Consider the following 15,775-nt stretch of genomic DNA (forward strand, 5'->3'; position numbering starts at 1 on the left):
CGGTGGAATCGAGGACGAGCCCGAACGATGATTCTGGCACGTTGTGCCGCTTGATATTATCATTTTCGATTCGATGCGGCGCGCGAAAATAATATTTGCCGTCGCCGTTAGGTCTCTGTCTCAAATAAAATATATATATAAGATCAGCTTTCTAAATTATTATTAAAACATTGGTATTAATATGGTTCGCATGCGCACGTTAGCACTTTATCAGTCTATATCGGCTGAATTTGATGGAGATAGTTATTAATTAACTGAATTTCGTTATTGAGCGTGATGGATAAGGATAACAAGATTCCGAATTTTATGTTGCGAGCTTCCAAGGTAAACACAGAAGATTAAAGTGCCGGGATAAAACTGTCACATAAATCGATAAGCTAATAAATACCGAGCTAGGGATCACCTCTTCCCCCCGCATCTCTCTCGCAAATGGAGTAAGTCCTACTTAAGGTCAGACTTCCTAGCAACGTTCAAATTGTGTCACCGGATACTTGCGGTTGACAAAGTCAGGGACAATAGTGCGGGTGGTTTTCCGATATATTCGCAAATGGAACAAACTTATTTGCGGCCGTACGTGTCGCGATGCCATAAACGACAGCTGTTGTTGAGATTGGCGAGTGATGAAGATTATTCAGCATTTTGGACAATGCCGTACCTCGCCGGACGGAATTGCATCTTTCGAGAAAGAATCTTTTCCTCCCGCTCTCTCGCACGTGGGCACACAAGGCCAAAGGCAATTCTTAGCGTGTGATTGCGGCGAAGAAAATACGAAGACCATCGCGCTCGAACAAAAAATAACGAGAATTTTAAAAGTATTCGAGAACTTCGAGGGAGCTGCGCTTTTAACTTAACTTTAACAGAGGATTAAGAAAATTTAACGGAAGTTTTATATCAATTGCAGCGGGGCTGGAGAAACTTGCTTATTAAGCATATTCCATTATGTATAATCAATTTCGGAGGACGTTTGATTATCAAATTATTCAGTTTAATATGCAAAACTCCGTCGCACGCGCGTATAAAATAGCCAAGTTTTAATCGGAATGCGAAATGTAACTCGCGCGAAACAAACGGGCGAGCGTAAAACTCTGATGAAAAATTCCATCTGGACGGAAATCACCGCTCAACGAATAAGATAGACGGATAGGGACGACGTTTTATCGTACAAATGAAACAGGCGACAAAGTAGGTTGCATCGTTCGGCGGGGCGAGGAATCCACGCGTTTCCATCCACCCTCTCGCTCTCTTCTTTCCCTTCTCCCTCCCCCGCCCCAACCCCTTCTCTTGCGCAGGACTGTGGACGGCGTGTCAGTGGCCCGAGCTGGTACCAACGCACTCCCATCCTGGGCCAACACCTCTCGTCCTAGTTTCCTTCTCGCTTGGCTTCATCCACCCCTTGGTACTTTCATCCCTGTCCAGGGGTACCTATCAACCGACCCCTCTCCTCTCTCTCTTTACTTGGCAATCTCCCTGTATGTGTATATCTATACGCGAATCGCGTCCATCTTCCGCTCGGTGCATTTTCACTCGCTTCTCCTGTTTTCTCGTTCCATTACGGTACCTCCACGTGTTTACATCTCAGTTCTACCGGGACGCGTTTCGGCGTTTGTAGGTGCACAATATTCCCGGCTCGTATTCTTTTCCCTTTTTCTTTTTCACGCAGCTCGCTTGTCGGTTCTGACGAAAATTGCGAGAAGAATATCTCTTATCGCAATGATTTACACTCAATCTTCTGTACGCCTATAGCAATTTGAATTATTAAGCTAAGGAATTTGAGCTAATCATTGCTAAATGGTTCACTGCGAGATTATATTGTATTAATTGAAGAGCTATATTACAATTAATTAACCTTCTCACTAATATGCTTCTCAAGGGTAGTTATAATATTTAGCGCTATTGCGAAGCGTAAATACAGGATTGGTAGATTTTACGGAGAAGGCGTGAGCTATTTGAAAAATCGCGGTGGGCGAAGATCGGTATTGTGCAATCTTATTAAAACTTTTCGAAGTGGCAGTGAATGTCAGAATCTTATGAATATTCCATCGAGCGCAAATCGAAGAATAATTTACGAAGGCGATCATTGTTCATCTGTCGTAATGATTAATCGACATCACGTTCCGGTTATATTATAATGTATCAAATAGGGAGATGAAAAAAGGACTTATCTGTCAGTTTCTTCGAATCCTACGCGCGCGTCCCTGTCAAACCTCTCTTGTAAACGAGGTGATTTTAAAAGCCCTGGGGGAACGTTCACGAGAATCCTCATCGAAATGGAAAGCAGGATTTTCAGGGCCGAGAAACGAAGTGGCGCGACTCGTTAATGCAATGGAAAAGTCATTATTCCATCGGTTTATCGTCAAATACATAAACGTTAAATATAAATTGTTCCGTTCCGTTATTATTATTTCGCGGCATGCCAGAAGCAATGCAGTTAACGCTTTGACGTGGCATAAAAGTCGTTTGGAAACGAGTGCGCAATTTGAATGCCCATGGGAAGTCCCGCGCGCGATCGAATTGGGGAGTTTTCAGCGCGGATCATATTTTGTAAGAGATAATTGTGTCGCCGGCGGCGATGGAATGCCAGTGACACCCAATTGCAAAATTTCCAGTGGATTTGGGTCATTCGGTGTCCTAGGTTCGACGGTGCATTAATGACAGCTGTGCAGTGCAAGTGAAATATCGCGCTCAGGGTATTCTAAAACTTCCAGCTGACAGTGCCAATAATTCATTCCTTATTCAACCGTCATAATTTATATTACAAATCCGATATACAAATGGTAATTTTCTTTCTTTTTTTTTTGTCAAAATACGAGGGATACACGGAAAGTAAGAATCGAACGCACACGACGCATGTTTCTCATCGTTAAATGTATTTGTACGTATATAATGGAGAATTCATATTGTGTGTGCAGATGACAGATATTTGACATTCCGATATCCGATGGAGGATGCTTTGCTTTTTCTACAGAGTAAATTTTTCTATCTAGCGAGAGTTTTCTCTGTGAAAAACGAATGTTTCGATTGAATATCAGATATCGAACACCGGACGTAGCCGTAAATCTTCTGTGATAATCTCCCTATTAATAGTCCCCTCAGTGAATGGTCCTCTAAAATATCAACGTCTCGTAATGCGCTTTCAACAAGCAGCAAATATCGCGAACTGTTCCGAAACAATCGAACGATGCTTGACATTGTTGGATATTACGCCATTGCTCGCCACATCATTTACCTATGTCTCGCGCCATCGACATGAAACACACACTCTCTATTGAAACTTTTCGCGTCTCCGGACTGTAGGGTGTCGAGAACACGCTGACACAATACGTTAACGAATGGAAACAATCGTAACTGCATAAGTTGCATGGTCGATCGCGCGTGCAAGTGAATATTGTGTTTCGAAATGACTCTATTATAATTTAGTTATATTATTATGAAATATACAAAATTAATGCTTTATTTCTGATTAGATTAAAAATTGAAAATAATTTTATTTTTAAAATATGAATTTCGCTGTAAACAAAAGCACTTTAGCGATAAATGAGGAGGGTGAAGAAAAATTAAATAATAACAATAAATATATTTTATTCTCTGCAGCATACAATAAAATACAAAATAAATACCAGTAAAAAATGATACAATAGACAAAATAAATCTATTTTTGTTTAAAAGTGTAATATTGTGTGTCAATATCCACATAAAATGATAATTATACAAAATAAAATTTAAAACTTTCAATATGAGATAATAATGGCCAAAAAATCACCAAAAATTTTTTTGTTTGTAAATAAAATATGTAAGGAAAGGGAGGGAAAATATCTGAAGGGAGTTTATAAATTTTCTTTTTTGTCCAATGCAAATTTGAAGGTACTATTGGCGTTCATTATGCTTTGTAATTTAATAAAATTTAAAACTTTCAATATGAGATAATAATAACGTCTAAAAATCATCAAAAATCCTATTTGTAAATAAAATATGTATGGAAAGGGAGGGCAAATATCTGAAGGAAGTTTATAAATTTTCTTTTTCGTCCAATGCAAATTTGAAGATACCATTGGCGTTTATTATGCTTTGTAATTATGCGCGCGCACATCGACATCAATTATAGGTTCGTTTAACTATAAATTTCTTAAGAGTACGGCGCGTTTGAATTGAAGCAGATAGTGAACGTATGAATAATAAATGTGACGGAGCGAGCAGTAAAAAAGGAAGACGTAGAAGAAGATGTCTAAGAAGAAAGAGTGATAAAAGCGACCATTAAATTATAGGAAACTTTTACGGCGTTTTATCGGTCAGACGAGTAAATTTACGAGACTGTATTATTTGCGCAACGTGAACAGAGACGCCGATCACATATATATTAATTATAAAATATCGGCAGAATTGCGAACATTGTAACTGATATGTCGTCGAAACGTGTGGTTTTCTGAAGAAACTTGATGGTCGACTCTCCGATCAACTTCGTCGCAATTTTGATCACTGTGTATCGAAAGAGTATAAAACAGGATATCTCTTCTGGTAAAATCGAATATACATCGTCATCAAAGGGCTTTAGAAAGAAAAATCTATGAGATCCCGTATTGACTTTGTCAAGCAAGATGGCGTCCGATGGCATTCCTTCAATACGATTTGCTTCTTTCTCGACGTTACTTGGAAAAATTCTGGGATATCTACAATCCCAAGACTGTGCTTTAATTATTTCGACCAAAATTTAAACTGGAATTAATAATTTTGAAAATTAAAAATATTTACATGAATCACTCATTTTTTTATGAAATAAGTTTTTTGCCCTATATTTTATATGTATTCTTCTTTTATATGCGGAAAAGCACGAAAAAAGAAACAAGAAGCTTTAAGGAAAGTAACTTGCTATATAAAAATAAATACAAAAAATTCTTTTACGTATGTTAAGTTTTGAGAAAAGCAATTTGAAAGCTTAATAATATTACTTGAAAAATATTAATAATTTGTAATATCAATTAGTAAATTAATTAGTAAATTAATATTACAAATTATTAATATTTTTCAAGTAATATTATTATACTTTAAGTATTAACCATTGAAATTATATTTAATTGAAATCTGAATTATCTTTAAAAGCCTAATATTCGTATATCTTGTCATAACGTGACAGTCAAAAAATGTGTCATAAATTCGATAAATCAACAGTGAAAGAATTTAATGTATGGTTTATTCGGACTATTCCGTATATTTTTTGTGCATCGTATTTTTTCACCAAATCAATAATTCGACTACGAACAAGGAGGTAGAAATTAGGCTTTATTAATTATTACGTTGAGATATTCGTATTGCATGCAGAATCTTTAATGCACTACCTGTATTGCACTATTCTACCTACATCGTACATGTCGGGAATACATATCGAGGATGCATTATCGCTTGCAACTGGATATCTCGGTGAAAAGCACGTCAAGGTTTCTCGCGAGATGCCTTCGATCGCCTCGAACTGAAAAGTTTGCGGGTCATTCGTCGAATTTCTGGCTGCACTTTCGTCGATGTCAGAACATGTTACCGTCAACGACACGCTTCGACGATCCTAGAGAAAGCCTCTATGTCACGATGACGTATTATACAAGGCGTAACGCCTTAGTTCCACGATCGCTATTAATCTTAACTTACGAAATAAAATCTTTTCAATATTATTAATAATCCCCTTTTGTAAAGCCCGTGTATTCTTGCGACACATTAATACAAAGCAGATTTTGTAATCGTAAAAACGCAAATGTCCACGTCAAAAACAATTTATTTACTTGCACAGCTTTGTAAAGCAAATGAAATACGCGGACCGATTAATTTTAATTTATCCCAGACATGTGACCCACTTTAATGTTTGAGACGGGCGCAATCCCTCTTAATACTCAATTCTGCATAAGCTTGCAATCGCGTTCGCCGGTAAATCTTCATTGGCAATAGGTCGACTTCGGATTAGCCCGAACGAATCTGCAACTAAAGAAAAAGCGTGGCGTTTCTGGCACACCCTGTATAGTTCCACGCGAGAGTGTATTTGCCGTTGTAAGTCGATATCACGAGGGTCGAGGGAGACGGAATTCGTGTCCCTTATCGATGGTTAGATGAGTAAGATGTCTGCCTTTATTTAGGTCAGATTTGTGCGTGCTTCAGTCCTAACGAAATGAAATGAACAAACAATTTTAACTCTAAACCCTGCTATCTTTCACAAGGCATGAAACTCTCGTTTCATGAAAAATGTTGAAAATGCAAACGTTATGGGCTAAGCTGACATCGATAGTTAAGATAAATTTGCTTTCTGCCACACGTATTCTCATTGATGCCATAGCTTATGTTCGTGATATTATTTTTTTGTTATATACATTTTATAAACGGTGAAGTATTTAATATATGTAATATTAAATATTTAGGATCCCTAATTTTTACATAAGAAAACGTTGCTGTTCGAATCTTCACCACTCATCGTCCGACGTGGACGATAACGGAGAAACGTCCACGACGTTATCAACCCCCCTCGACGCGACATCTCGTGGGATATCGTGGGTGAAACGGATAACGCTAGGATAGAACGATCACTTCCGGGAAGGGACAGCGCGTGGGAAGTGATAGCACACGGATGCAGGGTAGGGTGCAAATAGGGTGCGAACATATACCGAACATGACGGCACGTAGACGACAAGGCACCGGGGTTGTCTTTAGTTGACGCGAGAATGCACGCACACCGTGTCAAAATATTCCGTTCTCCGCTATCGTTTTATTGATCGCCGATGTAGACACGCGTCTCGAAACACCGACGCAATTGTACATACAAGGATACGAGAATACACATGAACAAACACGTATGTACACACGTACACACACGCATGTACACACACGCATGTATACACGTACACACACACACACACATACACACTCACACATATGTATCTATGAAACTCGCACACAGGACGGCCGTACTTTGTCGGATAACACTCCCGTTTCCGTTCAATGCGAATATCTCGTTTTGGTGACATTATGGGCGGTGGATTTTTGCATCCGAAAATAATACATCGACGATGAAATTCTTGCCGCTATCTGCTTTACTCACGTGATTTTTCCGCTCGCGCGAAACGCTGCTTTTTCTTGGCAACAGATGTGGCACAGGCGCCCGGATGCGTGGTGACTCGTGCGGAGTATCAGACCGCGACAGCCATGTTGGCAAGGGTGTAGCGCCCCTAACCGACCTGCCTCGAAGTACAAGTTCTCTCTTCTCACCCCCTTCGCTCGTGGCCGTCGTCTCCTCCCCGTCCACCCACCCACCCTGTTAGGTTGAATGAAATTTTCGATGCGCTAGTCATTAATCAATCGAGAAACTGAGTTCAGTAAACACGTCATAAAATAGAATAATAATACAGGTCGTCTCGGAAACACCGAATGTTTCTTCAATCGTAGCTTTACAGCCGATTGAAGGATATAATTGTTTTTTTTTTTTAGCAAGAAATGTTAAAAGAGATAATTTACAATAATTTTCTAATTTTTAATATCGCTCATTTTTATAAATCTCAAATTGAGATTAGAACTCTCTAGTGAATCAGTGAAGTCACTCACTGTTTATCATAGTTGTAAGTACACTAAAAATCAGTGATAATTCCATTTTTAGAGAGAATATATTCTATGTCAAATTAAAGATTTTAATTTTTTTAAATTATAATTTATCATTTATTTGCTCTTTCTTGAAAGTTAACCAGATGCATCTTATTTATTATATTTCACATGTCTCCAGTTTGCTGAAAAGAAACCGTTTATCTTAAATATACGGTTTATATATGTATATATATATATATGTATACAAATGAAAGAAAACTCGTGCTCTTTCTTTATACATCTTCTTTACGATCGGAACTATAAAAACAGTTGTTTTCACGATTGAAAGACGCTTCTTACAAAACCCTCTTTCTTGACAAATGCGATCGAACATCCTGCAGAGGTAGGTAAACCCCTAAATCTCCCCTTAGATGTGCAGTTACGCGTAGCCGTGGAGAGGTGCGCGCCGCGGGAGACGTCAGGATTCGGCCTTTCTTCGCCTTTCCGCAGAAACGATGAGATATCGGCTATGGAAGATGGATAAGGAAACCGTCTCGATTTATATCGGACTCCTCCACCGTCGCCAACGCCTCGTTCTCGCTACTTTTATCGGTCGCCGTGCCGCCGTCAGTTTACCCCGCTCAATGCCTCTCGCAAGAATTTTGCTTCTTATCAATATATAATAATCAGACTTGAGATTTATCAAATGGACCCCACGACCTGTCGCGTCAAGGCCCCCAATATCTTGTCGTTTAAGATTCCAGAGGATCCTCGAGAGTTCTGCATATTTTAATTAAATATTTACAACAGGCAGGTGCGCGTTTCGCCGATAATGGCAGGATTCGAGATGTCGGATTGTTTCGTTGAGAGCAGTAACCGTGAATGAAAGATTAATTGCTTCTGTCATTTGTAAGCTGATATCTGCGACGCGCTTAAGTACAGGGTATTAGAAGCATTTATGCGATCAATTTGCGTACCATCTTTCATTAATAACAATAATTGTCATGTATTGAAAACATTTTTTCGCTCCTTATTTACATATCTTTAAACTGAAAAGTTTCTAAATAAAAGTAAAATTTAACTAAAATCTATAACTGCGAATTAGTTGCGCTTGATGAAACACGAAATTTACTTTAGGAATAGCAGAGATACAAGATGGTATATGTACGGATAGAAGATATGTACAATAGAAATAACTGTGTGAGAAAAAGACGCATGGTCCATTCGTCACGTTGTCACCGTGAAGCATTAATATTTCATGGGGACGCCAAAGGCTATCTTTTTCTCCATCGCTTCATCGTTTATTCATTCGTTTGATTATACAATATCGAGAATAAACTGATCACTGATTGTAGTTAATATTTCTAAACTATTGGTTCGTCGATTAAAGCATGAAATCTTGTAAATTTTTAGTCTTACTCTAGCACGAGAAAGATATAAATATACTAAAGTAACATCCTTTTTCGTGTAAAATAGCTACAAATTTTCTCGACAAGCGCGCACAGCCGGCTCTCTCTTTTTTTCTTCTTTTTTTCATTAGAACACGCACAACACCGAGAGCAAACTGCTGCGAAACATCACTGCTCTGGAAAATCGTTAAAATCCAAATCCCCGATATATTGTCCTCATTGCGCTCAGGGAAAAAAAGGAAGAAGCGACAGCAGAAACCCGAACGGTTTTCGCGCCGCTCGTTTCCGCGCGAGTTTTTATCGTTACCAACGCCGCTTTTTCGTGTTCGTTATACGAACACGAAATTTTTTTTTCCTTTTCTCAGTCGCACCACCACATCGTGCGATAACGCAATCGCTCGCGCGTCACGCATAAAAGGACGAATAAAAGGTCGCCAAGACGAGGCATGCAAAATCGATGTTGCCTCTCCCTCGTGAATTCTCGTTTTTGCTCTTTCGCCGAATTATTAATGATGCGCTCGAAAACGGCCCGGTTGCATCTAACGAAGTTGGAAACTCGAATTGTTAATCACGTACGGTAGGGTAACCCTGGCATGCACGGTTCCTCACTGCCTCACTGTCTCAATAATGAGCATAATCAAGCGAACGATAATCAACTCACTTTTGTGTACTGCATTAAGTTGGCGCACTAATAGTATATAACTTTCGGTATAAGTACAACTTGAAGGTATATTAATGAGATAAGTTGAGTTGAAGTACGCCGCTTTGTTCCAGAAATCCGATCGTAATAGTTTAATATGCAACGAAAATACATCTCTAGAAAAAATAGTGTATTGATTTCTCGAAAATTTGAACTTTTCGACGCCGTATATAACTTTTACTCGAGATATTGCAATTTTGATACGTTGCTTAGCCGAAGCATAATTGTAACAACACAGCCTTCAGCTATCAGGAATATCGCAGCCGAAACGCGAGTAATCGCGCCACGAGCTTCAAATGCTAATTAGTACGGGGAATTTCAGTTAGGAGCATGAGTGCGCCGAAATAACGACCATACCAATTCTGAGCGAACGTTGGTTATATGGAAGCATATCAGCGCCGGACATGTGTTCGAACATCCTGAGATTGCGTTTCGGAAAACGCTGATTTTGGGAAAGACGAATCGATTGCGCGAGTGTATCGCTCCGCGGGGACCTTTTCCTGCTTACGTGGCGAATTTTACTGGCACTGGTTAGCCATCGAGAAAAGTACCATCGGGAAGTTCAAGAAGTCTTACAAGCTTCGAATATACTTCGCAGTTGCTTTGAGTAAAATGTCGAGCCATTGTAAAAGTTCGAAACAAATCTTCGATAATTTTATTCGATAGCGATTTTTCGATAGATCGTTTAATTTCTCAACAAGATAATGATTTTTCATAAAATTTTAATCTCATGTGTTTAAAAACATATCTTTTTGTTATTTCGAAAAATATCATATTTTTCTATGTGAACAAATAACTGCAAATACAAAGAATAAGAAAAAACTAATTTTTTAATTTTAGATTACTCTAGTTGCTACCTAGTCTAAATTTTTTATAAACATCATTTTCAAGAGAGTCAGTAACTTTAATATTTTTCAATATTTTTGCACGGGGAATATTATATAAAAGTAATTAGTATACGTTTTAATAAACATTTAATTAAAACACGGAAATTCCATTATTTTAATTTTCAAAAAAATTTTAAAGTTGACCTACTTTTTTAAATTCAGTTACCTTATCTTTTAATGAGATATATCGTCGATAGTGTCGACATTTTTTGTCGACATAATAAAGTCACTTGGAAACCAAATCGTTCTGTCAGATTTTTTATCAATTATATTACGAATGCTTGCGTTGAAATTTACTCGACCCTTGTTCTCGTATTCGTCGATTTACATTTCTCAAGTTTAATTTCATTGTAAGACTTTCATTGTGTATGATGTAACTGTACTGTAGTTGGAGAGTTTTGCACCGCTAGTACTTTCTAAAGGATAGTATTCATTTCGAACAAAACAGCTCGAGCATCCTTTATCCCTCTTGTCCTCCCTTCTGCCACGAGGCTTTTGGCTGCACTTGAGAGGTGGTACTGTCTTGAGAACCGATCGCAGTATGCACGAGGCTCCTTTGGTTTTCATTAAAAGTGCACGGAACAAACGAGATCGATACTTCCGAGACTTTATATATAATTCGATACTGATTTACAATTGCTTGTCGATTCTGAGTTAAATATTTGACTGAAAGTTTCAAATTTTTTAATATGAAGGAACTATTTGAAAATAATTTACTCAGAATAATTAAGATATATCTTGTTCAATGCATTCAAACTTTTACATATGTTTTTTTTCTATAAAACAAAATGATATAAACAATATATTATAACAATAATTATTTAAATATTGAACAGCTTATAGAATCGAATAGAATTTGTTGCCAATTTTTCTTCAGTGTCATTTGTCTAGAAAATAATATTTTTTTCTTCTTTTAAATCACGCATTACATTTCCCGATGCGCGCGAGCGTTTTCAACCGCTGTTGTGGCCAAATAATTATGACCCTAAAAGCGGTTTCTCGAAAATTGGCGGTCTCGATATGTCCAAGGGCGGAGTGTCCTGAAAACCGCTCGCCGGAGAGCCTCGGCTCTCTAAAAACGGGACTCGGGACATAAACCTACGATGATATTTTCCCATGCGATTTGAGCGTTCTCAAAAAAATTCTTCGAAGCAAGCTCCTTTCGCGAGATAGCTCGCGGACGTTTTCGCGCTTTTGCTGGAGTGCGCGAGCCTCTCGCGTACGCTCGCGAACGAGTCGCGAGGAGCGAAGCGCGCGCCACTGTCAGTAAATCGATGCGAGGGAGACGACGCGATCCTCACCCTCTGTTCCGCCACCACCACCGCCACCGTCGCTACCACCCTCGCTGCCTTCTCTCTCTCTTCGGTAATTTAAGCTCCGACTCGGTTCAGCTGAGTTCAGTTGCGCCACTTGGCCGTTGCGGTTCGCGTGCCGTCGCAAGTTAGCGCTAGCAAAAGCTTTCTCGTGCGCGCGCGATCTCTTGACAGACTGTCACGTCTTTTTTTTTCTAAAATTTGCGGTTCAATTGTCACTTTTGCTTTCTCTCTCATATATTCTTGTCTAGAGAAGTGCGTGAGGTGCGCGTAGGAAAAGAGAAGACAGAAGAGTGCTGCAAGCCTTCGATGTTTCTTCTCACGAAGGTCTACGATTGCCACAAGGTAAATAAATATAATAAACGTGTCGCGTGGATACGAGAATACAGGTAAGGAAAGATTCATTTGATGGATTTCTAGATTGCAAAAGGTTCAATCAATAGTCTGACATTTTAAATGAGATCTTTTTTAGCTAATGGTTTATTCTGATAATACTCAATGCGAGCGCGTCGCTTCATTCACGAGCGCGACCCGCGCTGAGCACGCGGCCACGTTTTTCCGTATTCTAGAGGCATCTTGTATCATATTTATCGTATTTATCAATAGCTTTATTCTTGGAATTTGATTGTTTAATGTAAATTGAAAATAGCTGGGAAACATGGAAATTTAGAGCGCTCAAAATTTATATCACAGAATACCCCTTTAATTCTTTCGATCATCGTTTTATTAAACGTTATTAGACACAAATTGAGATAATAAAAAAAAATGGTAATATTAAAAATATATATTGAAGCTATTAAATGTCCTCTTCGAATCCATATAATTTTTATATACGTAATATTTTAAACATTTTTAAAAATTACTTTTTCTTTTTCTAAAAATATTAGAATCCATTTCCTTTTAAAATATCTCTATTTTCCGCTTTAAATTATCCAATACGTTATATACGAAAATACACACGAGAGACGGTAGTTATTCGAGATGATGGTCGTTAAGCTAAAAGGTAAAATTGGTATAATAACAGAATAATCAAATTATCGACTGAAGGGTCGTCTTCGTTAGGAGCAGTGGAATTTACGAAGACCATCAGATATGGTTGGTCCCTTTTGGAACACCTATCTCGTTTCATGAGGAAAGAGCGCGAAACTTTCATATCGACGGTAACATCGTCGGCACTCACGCCAATAAACCGAGAATCAACGATGCTCTCTTAGCTCCTGATTGGAGCGTCGATCGCGATCACGTAGGAAGGCAGCGTGTTCAAAGTTCTCGTCCATTGTACGTGCCACCACGCACGCATTGAACGAATCCGTTGGCGTTTGTAGCTGTACCCTGTTCGCTATTCGTACGTGAGCACGGCAAATTATTAATAACGCCGAAAAATTCAGAAGTACAAGTAGTGAATGGACCATCAGTATAAAGGAAAAAAAATCTTTGATTGGGTCGAGATATACAAGAGAAATTGCTGAAGCACACATTATAACGATCACATATTATACCGTTCGTTACATTCAACCATTACCACGTGCAAGACGCTGGTTCCTTCGCACATCATTATTTCCAAGCGTGATTAAGCGGCGACTCGGAATAATTACTGATGTAACAATCAGAATTAGAGCGGCACTCTAATTAAAATTGCAGTCATACGATATTAAACATCTCCCGCGCGCGGTATTACGAAATTTAATACGCGGTAAAAGAGTTATATTCTCTTCGGGTGGGAGGGGGGGGGAGGAGACGCGAAAAGGGACTTTATAATTAATCACACCAGTATACCGTTATTGCAATTGTGATTACGTCTGTACGATATTAAACATTGTTCACGTCGTTTGTCGCCCTTATAGAGCATATATTATCAATAATGAGGCAAAGAGGTGTATGGCGCGATCAAAGAGTGCGCGCCGTTCCAGCTAGGTATCCTTTTAAGGGCGTGCGTCAGCTGCGGAGGGAATCAACTCAACGACCCGAGTGCGAGCGACAAAAAAAAGCGATCTCGTAATTAATCACGCTGATTCCTCGCGCAACGGGCAGAGGAAGGGGGGAAGGGGTAGGGCGCGGCAATTTTTCTTCTCCGATTGTCACAGTTTGTCCGGCCGGCCCGGACAAAGTTTTGGCGGTCTTCCGCGTTTCCATTCCAAGTTTGTTAAGGCTTGATTCCGAAGCCCGAGAACACACCCCGAGAATTTCATCCGCGAACAATTTCAATCCAGTTCGGGATTCCACTGCGAGCCCTCCGAACCGAGGGAGGATCGCATCGGGAGGAGGGCTCGGCTTCGTCCGATAACACGTTCGTATAAATTAATTCCTCGCGAGATGAAAGGTTTCCGCGAGTTGCGGAATTATACGGCATTTCGAGCCTCGATTTACCACCGCCTCGGAACTTCGCCGTTTGCCGAACTCGTGGCGAGCAAGTTCGTTCGGATGAACATTTTACTTACCGTCAGTGCGCAATACGTTAACCCTTTCGTAATTCGCATTATATTTCGCTTTGCTGCTTCTGATACACATATGTATACATATGTATGTATGCATGGATGTATATATGTATAATATATGTATGTGTGTCTAATTATCATTTTCATAAATAAAAAATTATTTAAAATCACTTATTTATATATAGAGTTTATTTATATTTAAACAAATTAATAGCATATTTTCCAAGGTATAAAGGCATTTTATGCAGATACGTATTTATCCTGGTAATATTTTTATCGACCTTAAAATTACTCGGTTGAAGTATTAATCAAAAAGTCAATAGAAAGTTATTTTCAATTCCTCCAGTGCTCTTTCACGTTAATAATATGCGTCTTTGTATGATATTTTTAATTAGAAAAAGAGAAAGAACAGAAGAGAAAAAGCAACGCGTATGATGAAAAAGTATCGAATAACAAAAGAGAATGTATTATCTTGTTGGGGGATCCAATTTTGCTTTCTCCATAAATCGGGATGAAAATATATCGACGTATACCTTACGACATTTTATAATTTCTTTTGAAGTTTAACAAAAAAAAATTGCTTCTCTACTTTTACAAAAAATATTACACTTGACATTTTCAACGTATTGAAGGTTCATCTTATTAAGTAAACAGTTATCGAGTTATCGGAACGAAACTTACGGAATGTAATAGAAATGTATTAAAAAGTTAACTGCGTATTTCATCCGTATTTTCAGGAAAAGAGAAACAAAGATGAAAAAAACGTAAACTATCAATAAACTTAATGTTGTTGGCTCAGTTGAAACTATAGTAATATATAATAATAGCTGCAATATTTTCCATATAATTTGAATGATTCCTAGCAATGTATTCGTTATAGGAAAGATCTCAGCACACACCTACTGCGGGCGCGGCAAGAATTTAAATGAACGCCCATGAGACGTGCATCCGTCGGTACTCCAAGGGTTAAGTCCCTTCGACTTTCGTATTAAATCTTGCGCGGTGGGCGAACATACATCAAAAAACGAGCGTGAATAAATTTTACAACCCGAGGGATCTACCTTTCCACTTGAAACATATTCTTCGTGAATACTTATCAAATATGAAAAATAGAAGTTTTAGTTTCTATAATTTTTAACAAAAGTACAGTTTATATAGAATTATCTATTATTGATGATATACAATCAGGAAGGTGATTGTATATTAAAATAATGCTTTTATATGAAAAAAATAAAAATTTTAGGATAAAATTTTATTTAATTTCTTAAGATAAAAACAATTTTGAAAGTCAGAAAATTAATGTCCGCCGTATTGAAAGTATATATACTTTATGTTAACATAAATTTCTCAATGCTGCTAAAACACAGCGTAAAATTTCATTTTTCTATTTTATAAGATTATTCTTTTGTAAAATAATAAATAATATTTGTGTCGCTACAAGTTATTTTTCATATCGAGATTATTTCCATATGTAAAATATTAAACG

The 15,775-nt window shown here is 38.2% G+C and overlaps 2 protein-coding genes across 3 annotated transcripts in view; one reads left to right on the forward strand and one right to left on the reverse strand.

Annotated features, from left to right (window-relative positions):
* Nucleotides 1-7,167, reverse strand: part of LOC105448180 — a 14,821-nt gene extending 7,654 nt beyond the window's left edge. The window contains exon 1 of the mRNA XM_011686609.1: nucleotides 7,070-7,167. The gene's annotated coding sequence lies outside the window, so the exon portion shown is untranslated. The remainder of the gene's footprint in view (nucleotides 1-7,069) is intronic.
* LOC105448179 overlaps nucleotides 1-15,775 on the forward strand; it is a 76,428-nt gene that overhangs the window by 20,583 nt on the left and 40,070 nt on the right. Inside the window, exon 1 of one of the 2 annotated variants that reach the window (XM_011686608.1) lies at nucleotides 11,874-12,199. The exons of the other annotated variant lie outside the window; for it this stretch is intronic. The gene's annotated coding sequence lies outside the window, so the exon portion shown is untranslated. Of the gene's footprint in view, nucleotides 1-11,873; nucleotides 12,200-15,775 lie in introns of those variants that run through there. 2 annotated transcript variants of the gene reach the window in all.

This window comes from Wasmannia auropunctata, unplaced genomic scaffold (assembly GCF_000956235.1).
Source record: "Wasmannia auropunctata unplaced genomic scaffold, wasmannia.A_1.0 LD336088.1, whole genome shotgun sequence".
NCBI lineage: Eukaryota > Metazoa > Arthropoda > Insecta > Hymenoptera > Formicidae > Wasmannia > Wasmannia auropunctata.